General features: G+C 45.7%; 1 long non-coding RNA gene across 5 annotated transcripts; it reads right to left on the bottom strand.

The window, feature by feature from the left end:
* Positions 1-16,027: 16,027 nt before the first annotated feature.
* On the bottom strand, positions 16,028-19,740 carry LOC136496947 (uncharacterized). Of its 5 annotated transcripts, none has more exons than XR_010769167.1 (6): positions 18,632-19,740; positions 17,564-17,649; positions 16,888-16,948; positions 16,611-16,750; positions 16,451-16,535; positions 16,028-16,294 (listed from the first exon to the last, which is right to left on the bottom strand). It is a non-coding gene; the product is annotated as an uncharacterized lncRNA (long non-coding RNA). The 5 variants fall into 5 exon arrangements; XR_010769168.1 differs by having other exon boundaries at positions 16,611-16,948; positions 18,632-18,781; positions 19,025-19,740; XR_010769165.1 differs by having other exon boundaries at positions 16,611-16,948; positions 18,632-19,127; positions 19,231-19,740.
* Positions 19,741-20,136: the final 396 nt, after the last annotated feature.

Genomic DNA, 20,136 nt, shown 5'->3' with positions numbered 1-20,136 from the left:
CAATGTATGCAGTACTTTATTTGTTAGAATTTAAATAAACACAGTTAACTAATGACATGCCATGCTTATGTGTTCACTTAGGTTGGGTTTCTATACATGACACTCATCATCACATGGGAGTTTTTAAGAAAAATTTTGTAGTTGGTATTTTTTTGTGTATGGATTTTTGGGTTGTTACAGTCCTACCACCTTAACAGAATCTCATCCTCGAGATTAAAGCGTAACATACTCTTTGAAGAGGTAAGGATATCATAGTCGGAGGTTAGACTCTTTCTCCCTTGTTGCTTCTCTCTCAGTGTGATTGCTCCATTGGATCTTGCACATAGGAATGGTCTTGCTTCGGGTCTCTTTGGTATCTCTGCCCAGAATTCTGATAGGATGTTCTTTATACTCAAGTGTATCTTGTATGTCAAGTGTATCAGTTGGAACTACTTCATTGGGCACTCTCAAACACTTGCGTAGCTGTGAGACATGGAATACGGGATGTACACCCATCAATTCCTCAGGTAGCTCAAGTTTGTAGGCGAGCTTTCCAATCCTCTTGCAAATCTTGTATGGGCCAACAAATCTAGGGGCAAGTTTTCCTTTCACATGGAATCTGACAGTTCCACGTAGCGGGGATACTTTGAGATAGACGAAGTCTCCCACATTGAATTCAAGTTCTCTTCTTCTTTTGTCAGCATAGCTCTTGTATCGACTTTGAGCAATTCTCAAATTCTCTCTTACTTGAGCAACTCCTTCGGCATCTTGAATTTGAGTGGAGTCAAAGAATGATCTTTCTCCCGGTTGGGACCACATCAAAGGTGTCTTACAAGGTCTGCCATACAGAGCTTCAAATGGCGACATCTTGATACTGGCTTGGTAGCTGTTGTTGTAAGAGAACTCTACATAGGGTAGGCATTTCTCCCAATCAGAGCCATAATTCAGTACACTAGCGTGAAGCATGTCTTCTAAGATCTAATTTACTCGTTCTGTCTGTCCATCTGTCTATGGATGGTAAGCAGTACTAAAATCAAGTTTGGTTCCAATGGACTTGTACAGGGCTTCCCAGAATCGGGACACAAACTGAGGACCACGATCAGATACAATACTAGAGGGAGCTCCATGCAGTCTGAGAATATGCTCAACATATAGATCCGCTAATTTTTCAGCATTGGTCTTGGTCTTAACTAGTATAAAGTGAGTAATCTTGGTCAGGCGATCAACAATCACCCAGATGGAATCATTGCCTTTCTGTGAACGGGGCAATCCAACTATGAAATCCATGGATATGCTCTCCCATTTCCACTTGGGAACGTCAAGAGGCTTTAGCAATCCTGTAGGCCTTTGATGTTCAGCTTTGACTCTATTATAGGTGTCACATTGTGCCACATGTCCTGCAATGTCTGTCTTCATGCCTTTCCACCAGAAGTGTTTCTTCAAGTCTTGATACATCTTTGAACCTCCTAGGTGGATACAGTACTTGGAATCGTGAGCTTCTGACAGAATTTCCTCTCGTAGTACTAGATTAGATGGAACACAGATTCTGTTCTTGAACCAGATGGTTCCTTATTCATCTTCTTGGTGGTTGGTCTTGTATCCTAATTTCATCAGACCACAGAGATATTCGATCTCTTCGCAACTTTTCTGAACTTGACGGATATGCTCTATGAGATCATACTATATGCGGAGCTCATTTAACAAGCCATGCGGTAGTATCTCAAGCTAGAAATCTTCAATCTCTTCCTTGAGCTCAGGCGGTATGGATTCAGTGATTAAGGTGTGACAGTAACTCTTGCAACTGAAAGCATCTACGACTACATTAGCTTTTCCCGGATGATAGTGAATTTCCAGGTCATAGTCCTTGATCAACTCAAGCCATCGGCGTTGCCTCATATTCAAATCTTCTTGAGTGAAAAAGTACTTCAAGCTCTTGTGGTCGGTGTAGATGTCACACTTGTTGCCTATCAAGTAGTGTCTCCAGATCTTCAAGGCATGCACAACTGCTGCTAACTCAAGATCATGAGTAGGGTAACGGTTCTTGTGTTTTTTCAACTTTTGAGAAGCATAAGCTATCACTCTTCCATCTTGCATTAGTACACAACCAAGTCCTTGACGGGATGCATCACAATAGACTACGAAATCTTTGTTGATATCAGGCAATGCTAGCACAGGAGTTGTGGTAAGCTTCTGTTTCAATTCCTAGAAGCTTTGTTTGCACTCGGGCGTCCATTCAAACTCCTTAGTCTTCTTTAGAAGGTTGGTCATTGGACAGGCTATCTTGGAGAAGTTCTCAATGAATCGGCGATAATATCCAGCCAATCCTAAGAAACTTCTGACTTCTGTCACATTATGGGGTTGATCCCACTCTTTCACAGCCTCAATCTTAGCTGGGTCAACTGCAACACCTTCAGCTAATAGTACATGGCCTAGGAAGTCAACTTTCTATAGCCAAAACTCGCATTTGCTGACCTTTGCGTAGAGCTGATGTTGGGCTAGTTTCTCAAGCACTGTTCTTAGATGATGTTCGTGTTCTTCAGCAGTGGATGAATAGACAAGGATGTCATCAATGAATACTACCATGAACTTATCTAGTTCATCCATGAAAACCTTATTCATCATGTTCATGAAGTATGCGGGAGCATTCGGGATTCCAAAGGACACCATGGTGAACTCAAACTGCCCATACCTAGTCATGAAAGTTGTCTTCGGGATGTCACTCTCTCGAATCTTCATCTGATGATAGCCAGATCTGAGATCAATCTTGGAGAAATACTTGGCACCTCGAAGCTAATCAAGCAGATCATCAATCCTTGGCAGGGGGTACTTGTTCTTGATGGTGACTGCATTCAAGCTCTGGTAATCAATGCACATTCTCATTGAGCCATCCTTCTTCTTAACAAACAGAACAGGGGATCCCCAGGGTGAAGCACTGGGTCTGATATATCCCTTCGAGATGAGCTCATCAAGCTATTTCTTGAGCTTGGCTAGTTCATCAACTGACATGCGATAGGGTCTCTTGGCAATAGGTCTTGTTCCTGGCAAAAGATCAATGATGAACTCTATATCACGGTCTGGTGGCATACCCGGTAATTCTTCAGGGAATATATCGGGATAGTCTCTGACCACAGGCACATCATGTACTATCTTCTCCTCTTTCTGTGATTCTGAACTGGCTTTAAGGGCACATAGGATAGAGGTGGACTTTTTGGACTAGGGTTCACATCTAATGACTTGGCCTGATGGGTGGGTCACTTGGACGTATCTAGGTGAACATGATATGATACCTCGGTGAATGGTTAGCCAATCCATGCCTAAGATGACATCTAGGTTTGTGGAAGGTAATAGGGTTAGGTCGGCTTTAAAGATAAGACCCTCGATGGTAAGACTCACTCCCTTACAGATGTGGATGCACTTTAGGTCTCCTAAAGGTGAGCTGGTGATGATAGGCTTTTCACGCGGGGTTACAGGCAGGTCATGTTCTCATGCAAACTTGGATGATATGTACGAACAAGTTGCTCCAGAGTCAAATAGAAATGATGCAGTATTGCCATTAACTAAAAACATACCATACACCACGTCAGGGGCAGCTTATGCTTCCTCGGCGTCCAGATGGTTGAGACGTCCATGAATAGTAGATCCCTTGAACTGAGACTTCTGAGCAACTGAGTTCTATGGGCACTCAGCGGCTTTGTGACCTGGTTAGCCACAAGCAAAGCAGGTGAAAGGCGTACCGCCTGTAGGGGTTGGCGCGGGTGCCTTCCAGTTTCTAGTGCTTGGTGCGGAGCGGTTTTGTGCTGGGCATTCATTTGCTGAGCGGGGACGGTTGAAACAGTCCTGAGTGTTGCGGTCCTAAGCATAACGGTCCCGAGTGTAACGATCCTAAGCAGGGCGGGAGTATTTGGCGGTGTAGCCTCCACTACCCCTACTCGATCCAGGGTTGTCATCCTTGTTGTGGCGAGAGCGTTCCCTGGATGGTGCATCTCTGCGAAACCTCTTGCGATCACGACCATGGAGGGTCTCCTTAGGCTTACGCTTCCTCTCCCTATACTCCTCTCTAGCTTCAGTGCGATCTTTCTCGATATGGATGCAGCGATCCACCAGAGCACGCAACGTGTTACTGTCAATACCGCCAAACTTCAGCTTGATGTGCGGGTTAAGTCCCTTGCGGTAATAGTACAACTTCTCCTTCTCAGAGTTCACAACATAGGAAGGTGCATAGTGCAAAAGGTTGGTGAAACAAGTAGTGTACTCAGTCACCCTGTCCTTTCCCATCTTGATGTTGTGAAACTCCTCAGCTTTGGCCTCCATGATACCCTTGGGAATGTGATACTCAGTGAATGCTTCGGCGAACTCATCCCACGAGATATTGGCAGGGTCCTCATGGGAATCACTGAAGCTGTCCCACTAGGCGCGTGCTGCACCTATGAGCTAGTGTGTGGCTGCTCCAACACACTCATCGTCGGTGAAAGTAGTGAGGTCAAGCTTCTTCTCCATCTCCTTGAGCCAGTCATCGGCTACAAGCGGGTCAGGGTCGGTGCCATCATAGGTAGGTGGCCTTAGCTTCAGAAATCCTTCCAGCTTCCTTTGGAAATCATTTTGCTGACCTCCCTGGCGACTGTTTGCTCCTTCAACAAGAGCTGCAAGAAGCTGGGTCTATTGTGCCATCACTTCTGCCAGGTTCGGTGGTGGTGGTGGAATGTTCTCCTCAGGCGGCGGGGTATTCTCCAGGTGGAAGGGTATCCCTCCACATCCACGGCCACGACCACGGCCACGGTTGTTGCCACCACGCCCCCCCATTTGGTTCAATTGGTTCAGGGGTGGGCGCACGTCCACGATTCATTAGGCGATTAGATCGGCGGTTCGGCATCTGCAACACGGATCATAGAGAATTTAGTGTTTGTGCCATAAGTGCTTATAATTCAATATGATTACATGATTTTTGATGATTTAAAGAAAGACATTTATTCTATCCAACACTCATTACAAAGAAGCAATAAGATTCATAAGATGCAATAAGATCCAAAACATTCATTACATGGGTTTTATTACATAGCATCATCCCTAGTAGCTACACTTGACGTGCGAGAATCATACTACGTGTAATGTCTCATAATACATCTCATAAGGGGTACATCATGGGGTACAACTTATGGAAGCTACTGACATGACTCATGACCACGCAAGGTCATCTACTCTAACTCGTACACCGCAGCTGGGATACGACTGTTCTCGATCTCGATCTCCTCGTCAGACTTGTGAAGTCAGGACACGTACTTCAAGGCCTCGGCGAGCTCCTTAGTAGGCTTGGCTCCAGGTAGGGTAGGGCAGGCGTCTAGGTTAAGGTGAGTTGGGGCTAACTCGAACTCCTCTATCCTAGGCTTCATCTTGCTACGAATCTCCTTAGGCAGCTGATCCCACATACCCTTCATCTCCCTGAGGCGCTTCCTATCAGACTTCTGCCAAGCCTACCATGTCCTCTCACACCTGTCCTGTAGGTACTCGGTCTGCCTAAGTGCCTCGATCAGGTGACCCTGGTTGCGAACGGCCTTCTTCCTAAACTCCTCTAGCTCTTGAGTCATGGTCTTGTTTCGAGATTGGATCTTCAGCATATCAATCCCCTTGGATCTCTCTTTGTCTCCTCTGCGGTTGAACTCGGCCTTCTTGTCGTCCAACTCTCTCTACAACTCCAAGACCTTGCTGTCGAGGTAGCAGTTCCTGTTGCCTAGGTCAGCGGCTTTGTCCTGTAAGTCCACGACCTCGGTTCTATGGACTTCTTCACGACGGTTGAGCTCGTCCTGTAGCTTGGCAACTGTCTCAAGTAGACTAGCTCGCTCCTATGCTCCCTGCGTGTCTCACTCCTAGTACTCCCATAGAAGGGCCTGGTCCTGACGTCTCCTTTGCTCCAGCTGGGTCACGTACCTATCTTGCTCCAGTAGGTGGATAGCTGAGACACGAAGGCATCTGTCCTCCTTGGCAAGGATAATTCTGCCGGCTGTGAAACTCTGCTCACTAGGGGTAAGGCTAAGGTCGAGGGCCTGGGGAAGTAGACAGAACTCTGTTGTCTTCAGGTGCTTGTAGTGGTCCCTCATCACTCTGTGAAGTGCCTTGTGTGAGATAGCTTGCAGTCCCTCCTCGACGGTGTCCTCTATAGTCAACTCGGTGAAAGCTAGGACAGAAGGTAAGGTAGTGCTAGTTGGGAACTCGACTGAGGCGACAATCGGTCCTTCGATTCCTCCTTCCTGAGCTGGCTTCCCGGTGCAGGTGACCTTGACAAGCTCGTCGGGGACACCTAATGTGATGAGAACTCAGCAGAGGGTCTGTGCAAAACCCTCGAGCTCACGTAGGTCAAAGGTAAGCTTGGCATGGTCCAGAGGCAGCGGTCCTAGAGGCGGCCAGTCGACGTTCATTGCCATCTGCATGTTTTAAGGAACAAGTGTTAGCAGGTCAATATTAGATAAGCCTTGCATAAAAGTAAATGCAGGGTCGGTATATAACCGAAAGAAGGGCTGTTTACATCCTATTCTATCGTCCATTTATAAGGGTTTCGTCCTATGGTCAAGTATGGCTCTGATACTAACTAAAACGACCCTGATTTCCGCGAAGGGAAAACCACAGCGTCGAAGTGTAATAAGACCGTTGTAGATCATATTACCCAAATTCCAGTCGAATATCACATCCATACAACGATAATATCAGAGTACAAACAGTGCGGAATTACATAAATTATTACATCGCTGCATTGGCGGAATCAAAAGTAGCATTCATTCAGAACAGCTTGAAGATAAGATCGCCAAACTCGAGCGTAGGAATGAACCCCTCATCCATCAAACTCCTCAGAGCTATACTCCTCAGCAGAACCTGTGTGCCAAAATTTATCAGTACGATTTGTACTGGCCACTCCCAACCCTATGAGCATTGCTTTGTGGAAATTGGATGTAAGTTGGATATAGTCAAAAGGAACTTATAAGGCTGGGGTTTCCTATGCATTAGCATATCAAGTATATAGTAGTAGTTGGTCAAGTTTTAACACCACACACAATCCACCCCATTTTCTTCCCAGAGCCGGGTTTCAATCCTGGGATCGATATACCACCATCTCCATACCATCACCATAACCATACCATCGCTTAGTCGATAGGCCAACTCCCTCTCGGCACTGTCTCATGGCCCGTAGCCCCTGGCTACGACTGACACTCTCTTATGGGGGAAGAAGAGAAGTACTCATCTCACTATCTAGTTTAAGTGAAACCCAGGAAAGGTCCATAGCCGACAAGTCGGCACATGTATCGATCGATTAACCATACACTCTGCAGAGGTTTTACATAACCACAAGATCCGCCTTCCTCGCTGACTGTCGTCAACTAGGCTGATTCCGGTCGCTTGCTAGCCTAGGATAATGCCACCCTACCATTCAGCCCTGGTACGCCTCAAGTCTAGTCTAGGGTGGCTAAAACTGTGAGTCATGAGCCAGGTCCACAAGGTCTCCATGAAGTCTCAGAAGGGTGTGGGGGAAATCCTCCACGCCCCGTACCTCCTTACACTGTCCGCTATCAACCTAGAAGTAGTGGCAATATCCTACCAAGTAGTCCGGTCGTCCCGCACCATATATGGCGAGTGGTACGTAAGGCTTCCCGGTGAATCTGAGTACTAGTAAGTCCTTAGGGATGACCAAGCCAGAATGTCTTCATCGGGGTTTCCATTTATCATGCCACCATAGCAGCTCCACCCCGGGCTCCTCCCATCATAGGTTCACACCCAGGGCCACCTCATATACCATTTACCCACCACAGGTATCCATCCCAGGGGTGCCCAGGTAGCACCCCATGGCAAGACTTGCCCCAGGCTCGTCGTATACTCTAACTTGGTCGACACAACCCTCACCCTCCACATACCCAAGTCACACACGTAGCACTCTCCCCATAGTCCAGATAACACCAGTTTTCCACCACGCATGTAGTATAAGCGTAGTAGAAGTATAAGTAATGAAATATATAGCAGTAAGCATGTGTCTAGCCTAATAGCAGGGTATGCAAGGGTAAGGTTATGTCAAGGTAAAGGCCTTCAAGTAAGCATACTACCATGCAAGTCCTATCATAATCCGATCATAGCAGTAAGGTAAAGCAATAGCAGTTCTATATTAGCCATGCGTAATAGGTGCTATGAGATTGGGTGGGATGTGGCACCTTCAGTGTAGTCATCTCCATTCTCCTCATGGTACTCACAGTCCTCATCCATCAGGTTCTCCTCCGAGTCTGCAACGTTCGGATTATAGTCGCGTTAGCGACGTCTATAGAATAGCACAAAGAATCAATGGAAATTCAAAAGAGCCAAATGCACTCAAACATGGGTTCATTGCGTAGAGCTTGATTTTAGATGAATTTTAGTCCTGGTTTCGTATTTTTCTGAGGTCATATGAATTAGTTATGAATTTCTGAAGTTTAAATCATTTCTAAAAATGAAAAAAGGCTGAATTAATCCTGGGCTGACACGTGTCACGCTATGATTGGTCCACGTGGCATGCTGACATCAGCATGATGTCAGCGTCTCGGTTCTGAGCTGACAGGTAGGGTCCAGCTGACGTCAGCATGACGTCAGCAACGTCATCAGTTCTGACAGGTGGGTCCAGGGGCTCTCGGGTCACTAACATGTGGGTCTGGTCAAAGTCAACGTCAGTCAACGGCGAGTCAACGGTCAACGGTCAGGGTCACTGACGTGTGGGGCCAGGGCTGCTGACGTCAGCAGCTGATGTCATCGTGACGTCAGCATGACATCACCCCGGCTATGTTGGCTTCTGACGTGTGGGTCCAGAGTGTCCGTGCCACTGACATGTGGGGCCAGGTCAACGGTCAGCATGGGCCAGGTCTCAAACGGGCTCTGGTGGACTCGAGTTGGGCCGGTCTGGGCCGGGCCAGGCCGGACACGTGGCAAGCTATGGCGCTGCCACGTCGTAGCCGTGGGCCTCTACTGGGCCATGGTCCATGGCTCACGGTCCACAGTGAACGCAAGCGTTGATCCATGGTGGACTGCTTCTCCTTCCGATGGACCGCGTCCACCCTTCTCCTCTCTCTCTGTGGTTCATGTGCACCGGGTGTACGAGTGGGCGGTCCAGGGAAGAAATTTCCCTTCCTCTCCAGCGGTGTGCTCCCGCCGGTGGTGTGTCTCGCCGGCGAGCCTCGCCGATGGCGCTGGTGTGCGATTGACGTGGGTGAAAGCTCCGCCGAGCCTCGGCGTACATGGTGGTGGGATCTAGGTGGTGGCCACGGCTTTCCAGAGCGTCGACCACGGTGATCGGCGGCTTGGCGTGGCGGCGCTCGTCGGTGTGGCATGGTCAGGCTGTGGTGGTGGCCAAGAGCGTGTTTGGCAGGGCGTGTGAGTTTCCCGTGGCTCTAGCGAACAGGGCGGGCGAGTCAAGGAGGCGCCAGGCGCTCCCAGCGGTGCTGGCCACGGTGGTCTGGTGCTCTGGCCGGTGGTGGCGGTGCTCTGGCTAGTGGTCTGGTGCTCTGGCCAAGGGGCTGCGGCTGACTATCGTCGACTTGGTCTACGCGGCTATCTTCCGGTCATCACGATGATGCTCTACGGCTATGTTCTAGTCTAGCGAGGTGGTCGGCTGCGCCATGGCGGCGGCGCCGTGAACGCGGCGTGCGTGTGCTCGGCTATGGCGTCCATGGGGCTAGGAGGGGTCTCAGCAGCGAGAGGCTCACTGTAGGTGTCGTAGACGATAAGATGGCGGTGCGGTGGCGGGTCACGGCCGTGTAGCTCCAGAGGCAGTGCGGTGTAGTGTCGCCCGCTCTGGCTTTGGTGATCTCCCGGTCCTCCTCCCGGCAGCGGCTCCGCCCTCTTTGTTCTTCTCCTCCCCTCGGCCCTCGTGCTGGGTGGTCTGGTGGATGGCCACAAGTGGCGGCAGGGCGATGGAAGGGCGCTAGGGGCTCCTGGGCTAAGGCTTTTGTAGCCGGAGCTTTGGCCACGGCTTGGACGAGCGGCTGGAGATGGCCAGGTGCGCGTGGAGGGCTGTGATCGCGTCGAGGCTAGGGCTACGGGGTCGCGATGCGATCGTGGGTATGATGGCAAAATCGAATCCGTGCTCTATGGTCGAGAAGGTGGGGGACAGGGAGGGGGCAAGAGCATGGCTCGGCCATGGCCATGGCAGGCGCGTGGCAGTGGTCATGCATTGTGCGTGACCCTATCGGGCAGCCGGTGCCTGCGTGGCACCCATCCAACGGCTTCGCAGTCGATTGTGAGGCACGGAGGGCGGAGAAGGGCTGAGGTGGCATCAGATTCCCTCCCACGGCATCTGCGTTCTGTTTTTGCCAGAAATAGAGGAGGGGACCAAGGAAGGGGATGACGCTGGGGGTCCACTCATCAGCCAGCGTGGGGAGAAGGCGACGATGTGGTGGCGTGCGGCTGGCTACGTGGGCCGTGCGCGGTCGGGCCAGGCCTGCTGGTGGCTGCGTGGGCCAGCGAAGTCGGTGACGACGAGCTGGGCCGGCTGGTGGTAGAAGGCAGGCTGGGCCGACTGGGCTGGTTTAGCTTTTTCTTTTTTTCTATTTTGTTTCCCTTCTTCTTTATTTGAATTCCAATTTGATTTGGAATTTGAATTCAAAAATTGGTGTACCTTATTGGAGTTTTAGATATGAGGCCCACAACATTCTTTTATATATATATTAGGAATTTATTTAGCTATTTTGTATAACAAAAATAGGTGTGGTTTGTTATACAAAAATAGAATTAGTTTTTCTCTTTAAACCTTTATTCTTTGGTTTGAGTATTAATTATTTTATGGTTTATTACTTTATTGGAGTTGTTAAGCATATCATAACTCAAATGGAAATCCAAATCACATTTTGAATTAACAATGTATGCAATACTTTATTTGTTATAATTTAAATAAACATAGTTAACTAATGACATGCCATGCTTATGTGTTGACTTAGGTTGGGTTTCTATACATGACACTCATCATCACATGGGAGTTTTTAAGAAAAATTTTGTAGTTGGTATTTTTTTGTGTATGGATTTTTGGGTTGTTACAGATTGGTTCCTTCATCTACACGGCGGTATAACCTTCTTGATCACTCTTTTTACATTACCGCAAACTAATTATCAAGCTCTTTAGTGTAGCTAGTTATGAGAGCTTGCTTGGTTGGTTGGTGTGGCTCTTTAGTTAGCCTTTGAGAGCATACTAACATAGGGTAGTGTCATAGCTATTGTGTGAATAGATACTATCTAAATTAGAATTATGGTAGGTGGCTTGCATTTTGAGTAGGCTAGCGCAACACTTGCTTCGTCTCATAATTGTCTTACTATTTTGTTAAGTGTTGTTGTAGAAATTTTTATTAGGCTATTTACTCCCCTCTAGCCATTAGGACCTTTCACCATGGCCGGCGACGAGCATGCTCCGCCCACCCTCCACTGCCACCACTTAGGTCATTTGATGCGCGCTGCTCCGTAGATCACATAGGTTCACTTGTCCCCACCGGCGAGCTCACTGGCGACGAGCCATGGCCGGACCGCGTCGATGCAGTGCCGTGCCCTGTTCTTATTTCACTGACGAGTGGGGTCGTCTGACAGCGGGTCCCGCCTGTTAGCGACTGTAGTGCAGTAGGCTAGTTCATTTGTTCCTGTTTTTGTGTGCAACTTTGAAAATTTATAAGTTGAGCTATAGAGATCCAAAATTGGTGAACCAAAATTTGTAGTGTTCCTTATGAAATGTAGTATTTATGAAAAATATGATATTAGCATTTGTAGTAGAGTTTCTAGAAGATTTAAAATGAAACTTGAAATGTGTTTTTAAATGTATGTAAACTTGTTTAATTTATATCTAGAGTTCCGGTGCTCCAAAAATTATGAAATTTATGTGGTGAGCTGTTCTTGACAAGTATAAGCTCTAGTAAAAATGTGAGGGTCAGTGCATGAATAGATTTTTAGTTATAGATTTTTCTTTTATAATTAGGTGATCCTTGTGTGAATTTTTATAAATTATTTATGAATCCAATATTCATGAAATTTATTGGAGGATGTGCTAGTACCATATGGATGCTAAGAAAAATATAAAATTTGTTGCTTGACATTTTTCACTAGGGTTTTCTATTTATGCTATTTTAAGCCTTTATGCCTTGTCATTTTTGCATAGGATATTTTACTTGCTAAAATGGAATGAAACTTTTGCAGTACTCTATTGGTAGCACTAGTAAGTCACTGTAAAGTTTTGAGAATTTATGATGCACCTTTGGTATATGTTTATTATTTACCCTAATTATTTAATTAAATGAAGAAAGGCAGTTAAATAATTAGATCGTGATTAAGCATAATATTTTCTATGATTCTTATGATGCATAGTAACTGTTGATGTCAATGGTAAGGCTTAGAAGCCATTGATTGTATACAAATAACTAATTATCGCTTTATCATTCAAATACAAGACTGCATGTATAGTTTTGATTGTGTGGATGAATTCATATGGATGATGGTCTCTACTGTAGAACTTGTTAATAACAAAGTTGTAGATAACTTGCTAATCTACCTTGTGTTAAATTTTCACAGTCATAGGACTTAGGGTTTTTGAGTTCTAGATGTTACAAGTTTGTTGTCCGAAAGATTTACTTTCTGGACAGATTTGATTGAACGGTTTGTTTGCCCAATTTAACTCTTGAATCATAGTGAGAGTTTTAAAGGAACGTTGTAGATAATTTTATAAGCTTTCCAGAAAGTCCAAGATCACCACATTTGGATAAGTAAAACTTTAGTTATGAGTAAAACAAGTAGCTGCTGTTTTGCGGTGTAGTAAATGCATTGTTGAAGTAGTGATTAAATAATCAAGAAGAGATATGCACATACTCAGTAAAATGTGATGCACTTGTTATTATTTTAACACCATGTGGTTAAGAATGTTGGCAAGAATCCATTCATCATGTATCATCATACTGTACTTGTCAACCTGCATGCATTTGCAATATCTTATGCCATACTCATGCATCTAGGATCGACGAAGGAGATAACGTTGCTGGAGTTCAACGAAGGAGAGGAAGGGGACCAGCAGGAGATTCCTCAAGCCGCAACTCCCGAAGGCAAGGAGCAGACCCCAGAAAGAGCTTCCGGAGTGCCCTGATCACCGCCCCACTTCCTTTCTGAAAGGCAAGCCCAGAGCATTCTAAGTCTTCCAGTATTTTACAAAATATTACTTAGAGTTTTTATGATTGATGCATTAGGTTATAAGAGTTGATTGGAACCACTGATGCATATAAATTCCTTGTCCAGAAAGTACCTTTAACCCTGTATAGGTCTAGGATCGAATATATGCTTAGCCATGCTTAGACCGGTAGAAGTCGGATGATTTCCTGTCACCTGCGAGATATAGGTGGATACCGAAGCACGGTTGACTATATTTGCTAGCGTGGAAAAGAATCATGGGGTAAGGTAAATCAAGGCCGGACGGAGTCTATGGTAGGTTAACTCAGGTGATTCCGTCTGTGTCGATTAAGGACCGTACCGTTGTTGGACCTTTTGACAAGATTGAACGTATGCATATCACTTAGCTGGCCGGATGACTCGTTCTGACCGCAAAGCCGAGTAGCTCAACTCAGGCCGGGCCCTGCTCTGTAAGAGTGCGCACTCTAGATGGTAGTAAGGATATGCGGGGAGCCAGACTGAGCCCAAGGGCAGGCTGGGCCTGAACGTCCTGGCATTTGGTGTCCCTGATTATGCGGCGCTGGGCGAACCCGCGAAATGTGTACTTGAGTTATACCAAACGTGACCTAAGGCTACCGTGGCTGGTAGACCCGGGTTTGTGTTAGGAATAAATTCTCAGCTGGTTGAAATTGATTCAAATCACCGTCTATCCCGGATAGTGAGAAACTTGGCTAGCTCCAACCTTGTAGTAATTATATTATGGAATATGATGGTTTGAATGAACATGGAATTACAATACCTGCTATGGTTATTATTGTATGCTCTTGAAATGATATACTACATGTTTGGCACGGGATAGTTGCTAATTTAGAGATGGATAGTCATAATTAACTTGATAACAGAATTATAATTGTATAATTGAGTTAATCGCTTTTTATGCAAAATGTTGTTAAGCTGTATACACTTATACAGCCTTGCTTGATCCTTGGAGTCATTTTATTTCTGGTTTATGATGGGTAAGTCTAGCTGAGTACCTTCTCGTACTCAAGGTTTATTTCCCATTATTGCAGATGACACTGTTTACCATGGTTATTGTAAGAGTTGCTTCTATCCCGCTGTGGATGAGGAGTAAGCCTTGGGCAGGCTTCTTTATTAATCCCTGTACATGCTTTTGTGGACTGTGATCGTATGTTGGCACTGTATCAAACTATGTTGACAAATGCTACTTTCAAACTTAATTTGCTTCTGCTTTTATCTATTAAACTTGGTTTGTAATAACTTTGTTTCATACTCTAATGATGAAAATGTATCTGTGAATTTTATGTAATATGTGACATGTATGTTGAATCATGTACGATCTTGGTTGTTGTAAATCGTTTATCGAGACCCGTCGTGGTACTGAACGGACTATCGGGTTTATATGGGTTCAAGTATGACAGTGCGACCGCTTGCGGGCTGCCATTGTACTTGTACTCTTATAAATTGGTCGGTTCTGCGACAGCTTGTCTTTTAGTGTTTGTAAATGTCTTGTTATGCTTGTTTGACCGAAGCATGCATTGCATTTATGCATATCATAATGGTTGATAGATCAATTGATGGACTATGAAGTTGAACCAGAAGCTGGTGTAATGGTGACCATGTCCAGAAGATGGAGATGGCTGGATCACGTCCTAAAGATGGAGCCAACTAACTTAGTGTTAATAAGTTACCCAGACAAACTCCGGTACATAACCCCTATTTTACAAGCACTTAATTATAATGTTGATGTGCATTAAGTTGCAGAAGTTTATTGAAACACACCCGCATAAATATTCTATCCTATGAGTAATACTACTATGATAGAAATCGTGTAGTATGTCATGCTATAGGACTGATGGCAGAAGTCAAGTGATGGGCTGTCACTCGCGAGAAATAGGTCCTGGTTATACTGTTATTGCTATCATATGGTTTGGATATGGATAATAATTGAAGACCGGGCATGATTGTGGACTTTGGTTTGGATATGTTTGGTTATAGCAACAGAGGGAGGCTCCGGTTGCATTTTTCCCACCTGTGTCGATTAAGGACCGTTCGTTGGTGGCCATTTGACAAGTTTGAAGATACCGAACACATAACAGGGGCCTGAGTTACAGTTGATCGTGAAGCTTAGTACTTTCTTATGACCCAGGTGCGCAAAACATTCACCGGAGTGTTTCTCTGGCCATTCTAGCAGCTGTTTTTGGGAGGGGAAGGTCCATGGACCAAACTTATGAGGGAGAAACCCAACTGCTGGTTCGCGGACGGGCCTCATAGGGTGGGTTCTCTAGAGTGGTCGGGTCATTTTGGGACTTGGTCATACAGTTGGAATGGTTGCCTTGTACATGCTCTTTTGAGAGAAGTACGAGCGTATGTTTAGGACGATGTTCTTCCTCGGTGATTGTTTGGTAAGCTGACAGTCCCTCAAGCAGAAGGTGGTGGCCCTCTCAAGCTGTGAAGCGGAGTACATCGCCACCACCATTGCCGCAACACAAGCACTGTGGCTATCAAGAATGCTGGCAGAGCTCCTTGACAGGAAGGTGGACGTGGTTAAGCTAAAGGTGGACAGCAAGTCTGCTCTAGCTCTGGCCAAGAACCCTGTCTTCCATAAAAGAAGCAAGCACATCCGCATCAAGTACCACTTCATCAGAGATTGCTCGGAGGACAGAAGCATCAAAGGACAGCCACATTGTCACTACTGATCCGCTGGCTGACATTCTCACCAAGTCGCTGGAGAAGTCCAAGTTCCAGGAGATGAGGAAGAGAATTGAGCTATGGCATATCACCTCCGGTGCTCGGCACAAGGCTTAGGGGGAGATTGATAGATAAGCCTACTGCTAAAGCACTTATATCTTACTTTTCCTGCACTTTTACTTTCCTTGACTTCCAAGTTTAGTGTTAAAAATATGCTCAGCATCTACTTTAGTGGTTAGAATATGTTGTAGCAAGTAGAAGTCCCCTTTGCCTATAAAGGGTAAGGGAGTGTCATTATAAGTCATTACATTTCCATTCAATCCAAGCGGCCAAAGGCCAAGGGCCAAACTGCCCTCTGGTAGTTCCAGATCTGAATCTAAGATCCAATCAGGCCAACAAAATGCATCCCTAGCAACCAATCTTTTTGAGCTAACAAAGACACTCCAGCCAGTGGTAAGGAGATACCTCTTGGGTTGCCCTGTAAGAAACATGGGAAGGCAGGCATGAGACTAAAAAATGGAAATGGAGCTACTGAATATTTCTGTGTTATGCTACACTGGAGCAGATTACATCAAAATTAAGAGAGATAAATACAAATTAAGAAAGGCTAAGCATAGTGAAGAGTGCAAATCACCTCGAAAAATGTGCCAAAAATGCCATTCAGTGCCATGGAGATCTTTGGCAACCAGTTCTTGGCAAGGTGGATTTTGAGACATGTACTACAAAAGGTTACACACAGTAATGTATCTGCTAGTCAAGAAATCTCTGAGTCATACAATGACGTTGATGCTAACCAGCTGAGGAAGACATTCTTCAGCATGCCTCCGAAGAACAGAAAAACCGTATCTGAAGCTGTCAGTGTCTTGCAGAAGGAATGGGCAGTGCATTTTTCAGGTTCTTGTGGTTCAGGGTCCAGGCTGGTGAGTTCGTTTTGCTGATCAAGCATATTCAGGAAAATAAATAAATAAATAAATGTACATGCAATTGTGTAAAAAGTCAATGAAGTAGTACCAAACAAAAAACAGAAATGAAAGGAACACTTGAATGTTCTCAAGAGTCAATTATGCAGACTTATATCAGCTTCTGGTTGCAGCATAATTTGAGCATAAACTCCATCTGAATCAGCTTAGGACTGAAAATAAAAATTGCATGCAATTAACAAGATACTACAATCCTCTTATTTCAATGCATGGAAACAAAGATAATATAAGAACAACAAAGCCTACATAATCTCACTTGCCTTGCAGAACAATAAAGATAATATACGAACACTTCTGCTGGTGTCGAATTAAAATCGGTGATTTTTTTAGTCACTGTTTGAGTATGTACCATTCTTACTGTTGATTTTTTACCACTTGGAAGGGTAATAGAGTAAGGTCTAATTTCATGGCAGCATTCATGACATACTATATGTGTATAATAAGGCTCAAAATGAACATATTCCTTCTATTCCTCTCTGACGCAGGCTCAATTATAGACTTTAAAATATGCTTCAGCCTTAAAATAACAAAGCCAGAATTCTTTAGGAATAGTTCATGAGTCATTGGTGGTACAATAACAAAGCCAGCATTCCACTGTAAACATTGGTGGTACAATAAAAGCACACTCAGACAGTTCATGAGTCACTGGTGGCAAACCCACAATAACTACATCTAAACAGCACAACAAAAATTACTGAAACAGCTCAGCAGCTTGAGAATACAGAGTGCAACGTGCAAATACAGAGTAGAATGAAGAAAAAAATCACCAGCTGAGGCAATTAGTGCTGGAATACTAGTGCGCCAAGTGATTGATGGGGAAGAACAGGAATCCCACTGCAAAGATCTGCTGCTCCTGCATTGCAGTAACATTACAATATCAAAAGCAGTACACTAGGGGTAAATATCTACTTAGCTGGACACTAGGAGATGACAAATAAGGCAAAAGCAGCCTGCACTATTACTGAGGAAGACGGGATGGGCAAAAGGCTAACCAATGCAGCGCAAACCACATACAAAGTGAAAAGGACTTTAAGTATAAAGAATTACAGATAGCAGCCACTGCAGCCCTGATGTCACTATCGTTTTTGCTCTGTTTAGAAATCAGTAGGTTGCACAGTTTTATTGTTGTTCAAGCATGTAGGCCAATGGTGTATTATTGTGATTATGAAACGTGTACAGATAAGTCCAGTACAAATTATTTAAAAACAATAATCCGTTGACCTTGCCCCATCACACAGATCCCCATTATTGTGATTATGAAACGTGTACAGATAGCTGTATGTTACTGCTTCTGAACTGAAAATAAAAGGATGGCTTCTCTAAACTGAACTGAAACTATGGAATACAAAGGCCTGAGCAGCGCTCTTTCTAAGAACTGGTTTGGAAAGTCACAAGCAAATATTTCAGTCCACTACTGTGGATTTTTGGCTCCATGTCACTCAATATAGAAACTCCGACCTGCTAGACTGAAATAGGATCCGGATTATATAGCAGCCACTATAGCTTTTGCCACTGTTGTTGCTAGCTGCAAACTAAACTCTTCTCCCACACCATGCCATGACATGCATAAGCACACAACAGATGCTGCTACTAGCTAGCTTGCACTGGTAGGGAATCTCAAACTGTTCTTGCAAGTTTGCATCATATCCCTCGGGAGGAGCATAAGTACAAACCAAGCAAAACTAACATAACCTGCTTGCTGCCAATGGATTGATGAATAAAGCTAAATAAAACAGCGACAGCGATTAAACCACATTCAGACATGTATATTTTACATTAACCCAAACAGCAGGGTTCAAACAAAGTAGTACCGAACAGACTTAACAGACTAGTACCTTTCCGGGATTGCGGCTGCAATTGGAGCTGCGAGTCACCAGGCACAGGCCGCCAAGCCGGAGGAAGAAGCCTGGGGTCTTTGCTCGAAGGGGTCTCACCGCTCTATCAGGAACTAAGCTAGCAGTACAATCCCATTAACTAATGCCACACTACAGAAATTCCAACTCAATTAAAAACTGAATGATATGTATGTAGCACAAAGTAAAGATTAGTTTCAGTATTTAGCTATCAAAATTGTCATCTGTGCATATGTTCAGGTTTCATAGAGTTTTTTATATATTGCATAAATAATTGAACTGATTAGTTGAAAAAACCAAGATAACTGTCCTAAACAAAACGCAAGCTGCTGCAACTGAACAAAGAAGATACAGGCTAGCTGATTAGCTACTTACCTGTTCACCTAATGCAATATTGGTGCCGACATGCTTGGCTGAATTGAGGTCCTGAAACTAGCTTTCTCTATTGGCATAATACTTGCATCCTACCAAGGTGACGCTGGAAGAAACATTTTGGTGAGCAGGTTAGAAGCACAAACAACACACCTCAATGGACTCGGCGTTGAGGAGATCCTCGATGTAGGCGGCCTGATTCTCTCTACCTTGGGCGCCGAGGCCGGGCCGGGACCAGGACCGGGACCGGGCGGCCTTCTGGGTCGGGGAGGGCGCCCGAGGGGGGGTCGGGGGGAGACGTCACCAGAGGAGACGCCGCGGCTGGCCGCTGGGGAGACATCGCGGGAGGAGACACCTTGGAGTGGACTGAAGGAGGAGGACGTATGGACGCCGGATTGGCGAGGGAGAGTCGACGGGGGGAGGAGGGGAGGCACCGCGTCGGCCGCCCTCCGGCGCAGGGGGCTCGCTGCCGTCACCCGTCAGAGCCGTTCTCCTGTCTCGCAGTGTCGATGGCTGAGGGAGACTCGCCTGGGGGATGAGGAGGGGAGGCGCGGCGTGGGGGACTCGCTGCAGTCGAAGCCGGTCTCCTGTCCCGCAGTGTCGGTCGAGGATTCGTGCTGCGGGCGACAGCATACGGCGTGGCGCTGCAGCGGCGAGGGTGGCGGGAGAGAAGAGGAGAGGAAGTACTCAGGGAGACGGGAGATGGGGAGGTGCCGACGGACGCGAGCTTGAAGTTAACGCGACTTGATATTTTTTTCGGGTCCGAAATAAATTGACCACAGAAGTGTATGCTTTACACGTGTCACTGGGTAACAGGGGCGGTTATCAGTGACGCGTCTCGTTTGGAAGTGTCTCTGAAACTTGTCATTAGTGACGCGTTTTATTTTCTGGCCATGGGCGATAACTAATGAGCGACGCGTATTGTTTACCCGTGTCACTAGTGTAATTCTAGTGACGCGTTTCGATTCCGAGTCACTGATTTAGATGTCTGCTTTGTTCTGTGTTTGGCATAGTGGTGATAGGCTGCATCATGAACTAAGTACAGGGAATAAACTCGACTGTGCTATAGAACATCAGTTCAATACTTTTCTGGCTGGCATCTATGAGACACCTCC

Source organism: Miscanthus floridulus, chromosome 12 (assembly GCF_019320115.1).
Source record: "Miscanthus floridulus cultivar M001 chromosome 12, ASM1932011v1, whole genome shotgun sequence".
Taxonomy (NCBI): Eukaryota; Viridiplantae; Streptophyta; class Magnoliopsida; order Poales; family Poaceae; genus Miscanthus; species Miscanthus floridulus.
The sequence above is the reverse complement of the archived record's forward strand: the minus strand, read 5'-3'. Positions and strand labels throughout refer to the sequence as shown.